A 6,053-nucleotide genomic window follows, 5' to 3' on the forward strand; every position below is an offset into this window, starting at 1 on the left:
TAGAGAACTAGATTTGCTTAGAGTTGCTGGAGAACGATCATAGGTTGTTTGAGAAATTATTTCTCATGAAAATCAGTAGTTTCGAAACTTTATGCTTACCACCATCACTCCATTGAATGTACACCTTTAGTCGACTAATATATATCCATGATATGGTCAATATCACAAGATATATATGGTATGGTTGTATCTTCAAGATCCTCATTAATCACCTCTCGTAATAACATTCAGTCGACTCCATACCAATAATCAATTTATTCCACAATTGACCTTTTAGTTTTCTATTTGATCCATTTGGTCTTTCAGTTGAATCCCATAGTTGAGTGAGGATCCTTTTGTTTTCTCTAGAGCAGCCTTGGTGGAGTTTCCGAGTCAACTTAAAAACTCTTTGTTTGCTTAGTTTTTATATTAGTTGACTTTACAAGTGACCTACAAACTGTTTGCCCCATATAAAACTATGAATTCAAATAAAGTTGTGGTTATTGTCAACAATGGCGGAGCCGGGAATGATAGTCCGGCCGAACTAAAAATGTCATCTGAATGGGTCCCCGGGCTAAAAGTCCTTTCTTTCCATTTGAAAATTCAAAATGCATGGTGTGAATGGGTCAAATTAACTTAATCATCAACTAGCCCCCCGAGCTACATCGTGGGTAAGCTAATGCATGACTCTGCCATTGATTGTCAATTAATGGCATATGACCACTAGTTGATGTTGGTGTAATTAATCTCTGGTCAAAGTTGACTAGATTGATGAAACTCGATTGACTAAGCTCGAGTTGACTCTTATTGAGTTTTGATATTTGAGCAATTTGATGAGCATGTTTGTGAAATTTGGTGAGCATATGTGAGCAATATAGTTGGTTCAGTGAGATGTCAAGTAGATCAAAGTTGATCGGATATTTGATGGTGTTAAAGTCCAACATAGAGTTGACATGAGAAGTCCAAGTTGATCATGATTGACCAGATATTTGGCATACATAGGGAAGTTCAAGTGGGTCACGGTTGACCACTTGATAGTCGGAAGTCGAATAGGGAGTCAGCATGAGGTGTTGAGTCTAAGTGGATCATGGAGGATCAGACACTTGGTGTGTGATGAATGGAAGTCTAAGTGGATCACGATTAACCTGACACTTGACAGTCAGAAGTCTAACAAGGAGTTAGTAAGGGAGAAATCCAAGTGGATCATGGAAGACCAGACACTTGGCATTGTTGGTGCAATCGACCTCCAAGGTTTTAATGTCAGACAAATATGTTTAAGTACGTTTAAGTATGGAGCTTGATCTAGGGAAGTTCTAGTTGTAGGCTAGGCAAGGGAAGTCCTAGTTGGAGGCTAGGCAATTAGGAGAGAAATCTCGATATATCGTGGAAGTCAGGTGGATAGGTCTGGAGGACCTGATTCCTGGATAGCCGAATACTGAGTCCTAGTTATAGGCGAGGTAAGGGAAATCTTGGTATATATTATCCATAATAATTGTGTTACACATTCACCCATTACTATATATTTTGTTTCAGTAGTAGACAAAGTAACACATTCTTGTTTTCTACTAAGCTGATAAGTGATGATCCAAAGAGTTGGCATTCACCACTTATACTTTTTCTATCCAATTTATAGCAGGAATAATTTGAGTTAGAAAATCCTATAAGTTTAAAATTTATTGTCATAGGGTATCATATTCCTATATTAATTATATCTTTTAGACATCTAAATATTCTTTTAATATTAGTTAGGTGGGATTCCTTACCACATATTTGGTATCTTATATGCTTACTAATTGTAAATAAAATATTGGATCAGCTTGTAGTTAGATATAAGAGGCTACCTATGACACTTCTATAGTATTTAAGGTCAACATGTTTTTCATTTGGATAACTATCTAATGTTATATTAGTTGTCATTAGTATTTTTATTTTTTTTACTATTTCCCATTCCAAACTTTTCAAGTAATTATTTTATGTATTTTTGTTGATATACATAATTATCTTCTTTAGTTTGTTTGATTTATAAGCCTAAGAAAAATGTTAGTTCACCTACTAGACTCATTTCAAATTCTTATTCCATTAAAGTTATATATTCTTATAAAAAAATTTGAGTTTGTTGATCCAAAAATGATGTCATCTACGTATACTTGAGCTATAAAAATATCCAACTCATGGTTTTTTATGAAAAGGGTTGAGTCAACTCATCCTTGATTGAATCCTTTAGATGTTAGATATGTCGATAATCTTTTGTACCAGACCCTAGGTGATTGTTTTAGACTATATAATATTTCTTTAATTTGAATACATGGTTAGGATGATCTATACTTCAACCCAAGTGGTTGGCCTAAATAAACTTCTTCTTTGATTAGTTTGTTTAAGAAGGTGGATTTATAACATCCATTTGGTAGAGTTTGAATCCTTTATTTATTGCATAACTTAGTAACATTCTAATAGATTTAAGTCTGGCTACTGGGGTGTAGATTTCATCATGGTTAAGTCCTTCTACTTGACTAAACTCTTTAGCTACTAGTCTTGCTTTATTTTTAATAGGTTCACCTTTTTCATTTAGTTTATTCCTAAAGTAGGCGTGGAATAGTCTTCTGTGCTACAACTAAGTTTTTTCTTGTTGTATCAAGTGACATAAGTGAGGAACTAGCTAGGTTGATTGCATGAATATTATTTTACCCAAATCCCTTAAGTTTTATGTTAGGGTTGTCTGTGTGCTATATCAATTATTCAGATGATAGAAACTTAACTTTATTATTAAAATCATGCAATTAACTGATACTAAGTAAATTAAACTTAAAGTGTTCAACAAGTAATACTTTTTGAATTAGGAAATTAGATTCGAGTTCAATGTTACCTATTCTGATTATGTTAAGTTTGTCGTTGTTTCCAAAGACAATCATTTCTAGGCTCTTGAATTTTAATTTAGTGAATTTGATGTGATCCCTAATCATGTGTTTGGAGCATCTACTATCTAGTATCCACTTAGATTCCTAAAAAAGTAGGAGTTGCTATTAATCATTAATTAAGTTTGAAACATTAATTTTAAGTTAACTTTAATTTATGTTTTGGATTAGGTTTAATTTTTAATTTAAGTTAAGTTTAGATTATGTTTAAATTTAAGTTAAGTTTAGATTAGGTTTAATTTAAAATTAAGTTGAGTTTAGATTATGTTTAATTTTGTTTTAAGTTGAGTTTAGATTATGTTTAATTTTGAATTTAAGTTTAATTATTCATCTCACATAGTCTGAGTTTTCAACCAAAATAATCCTATAGTTTTTGTGAGATGAGTTAGGTTATTTTTCATGGGTTATTTTAACTTATGTTAGTTTCAAGTGTAGCTTTGTGTCTACCAAGTAAGCATCCTTGAATAATCTTTCAGGCTATGGTAAGTCGCTTGAACATCATTAGAGTAACCATGTGTTATAGACAAAACTTTTCAATTAGTCTCACACAGAGGACTTAGTATTAAACCTTAGTATTAACAAGTTAGGACTATCCCTAATTTATCTAGTCCTAGTTAACCAAGTGGGTAGGTTGTGTTTTTGAGGTTCCAACTAATTTGGCGTCTCCCCCTAAATCATAGAATCTTTGTTTTGTATTTAAGTAATGAATTTCACTTTTAGGTACATAGTATTGATTTTGTCCTACTTACTTGGTTAGGTAAGCTTTCAGAACTCATGCTTTGGTTTATTTTTTGTTTTGACTGACAAGTAAAATGATTGTTTTATTAGTTGAGCTAGATTGGTATCTGAGTCCAGACTTATTGTATACAACTTTTTGAGATTTAGGTATCATATCTAGATACTTGGATCTTGTGGTGAATTTTTCTAAAAATTATCTAAATTTCTCAACTTCACATTTTAAGATGAAATTCTCTTCCTCAAGTTTTGCAACTTGAGTTTCCATTTTAAACTTGTTCAGTTGATGAATTTAAGTTAAGATGTTTCTTAAGGTCTTGATTTTTTTTAAATAGCAATTTAACTTGTTCTTCAAATTTAGTTAATTTATTGCTTAAGTATACCATGATTTTAAAAAACTTTGCAGTTAATTTAAATTCTACCTCATTAGATCCTTCTGAAATGGATATGGATCCATAGCTTGACTCGTACTCGAAGTCATAATATTGATTTGATTCGCTTTCTGACTTGGGTCAGTTGCCATTAGTGTGAGGTAGTTTGATTGCTTTAGCTCCTCAATGTCTAACTCTTCTGAAGAGGACTCATCCTAGGTGGCTTGGAGTACCTTCTTCCTTTTTGTCTTCTTGGACTTGTCTTCTTTCATATTTGGATACTTGTACTTGAAGTGACCCTTCTTGTTATTGCATCCAAAACAGGTGATGTTCGCCTTTGCATTATTGGATGTAAACTTAATCATCTTATGTAAATCCTTCTTGGTGAAGTCTTCCTTCTTTCTAGTGAACATCTTCTTTACCAAATTTACTAGTTGTTCTTCTTCATCTAATCCTGAGTCGGACTTGTCTTTTGGCTCGGGTTTAGTTTTTCTCTTCACCTCCTTTGTAGAACTTGCAAGATAAACTAACATTTCTCAATTTGTTTTGAGTTAGTTTGTTTATGCAGTTTTAATTCACAAAATAATTTATCTAATTTTAATTTTAAAAGATTCCTCAAAACTTTATAGTCATCTACTATAGATGCCCATAGTGTATTTCAAGGAAATTAGTTTAAGACATACCTTATTATATCCATGTTTTCCAACTAGTGGCCGACCAAATGGAGTCCGTTGAGGATGCCCTTAATCCTTGCATGCAATTAACTTATTGTTTCTCCGTCCTACATTTTTATGTTAAATAAATTATCAAATAATAAATCATGTTTAATTACCTTGGCATTGTTTGTACCCTCGTGTAGCTCAATTAGCTTGTCTCAAAGCTCCTTTGAATAATCAAATGGTCCAACCCGATTGAGTTCTCATTTGTCACCCACATTGTAGGATGTTCAATGCCTTTGAGTCAACTTGGGCCATATTCTCATTTCTGAATTCCACTTTTCTTGATCTAGTGACACATCGATTGCATCATCTATTGAATCTGTGTACCCTCATTAAATGTTGAACCACTAATCGATGTTGGTCTTTAACTACACCTCTATTCTCCTTTTTCAGTAAGAAAAGCCCTCTCCGTTGAAGAGTGGAGGACAAGCACTATCGTATCTCACGCTTTGAGCCATGTAGAGAAAAAAGATATTTTTAAAAAAAATCTCCAAAGAAATTTTCAAGACTAAGTCTTGGGTTAACTAGTGCGATATAAAAAAAAAAAGATAAAGGCGAAAAACAACTCGAGTGATTTTGTACCAATTTCGAGCAATTATAGAAAAACAAAAGATTTATCAGAAGAGATGAGTGTATCAATTCTGACTTAAGGCAAAAATTTAAAAAAAAAACCAAAAAATTGTAAGAATAAAAATTGCTCGATTGGTGGTTGCATCAATTCAAAACAACTCTACTCTGATACCAATTGTATGATCGAAATAAATGAGAGGGGGGGGGGGCGGTGAATCTCGTTTTTTAAAACTTTTCTTTTTGTCTTTTTAAAAAAAAATTGGAAACCCAGTACGCAATAGAAAAATAAAAAACTACGAATTGTACAAAAGAGAAAGGGTACTTTTCTTTTTTACTTGGTTTGTAGTCCTAGCGACTACTACTCCAAGGCCCATGATCCTTTAGATGGTTTCAATTGGGCAAACCACTAAAATCTCTCTCAAAGAACATTCAGACAAAGAGGTCGAATACAAAAATAAGAAAAGTATAATACCCTACACTTTCCTATGCAATTATAATAAGAATAACAAAAAGAACAATCTTTCACTGGCAATAATTTTGATTGACAGTCGAAGCTCAAAGTCGATATCATTGTTGCTACAGTAGTTGAGCGTAGCAAAGTGGCAACAAACAATTGGGCAAAAGCAACGTAGCAGAATTAACTTGAAAGCTTGTACAAAATTGATGATGAGAGCACTAGTCGAAGATTTATTTTATAGGGTATTGGGGTGCCTCAGTATATCCGAGGCGCCTCCATGAATGTTGATCCGATTTGAGAAGTTCGACCT

This window comes from Zingiber officinale, chromosome 2B, assembly GCF_018446385.1.
Source record: "Zingiber officinale cultivar Zhangliang chromosome 2B, Zo_v1.1, whole genome shotgun sequence".
Taxonomy (NCBI): Eukaryota; Viridiplantae; Streptophyta; class Magnoliopsida; order Zingiberales; family Zingiberaceae; genus Zingiber; species Zingiber officinale.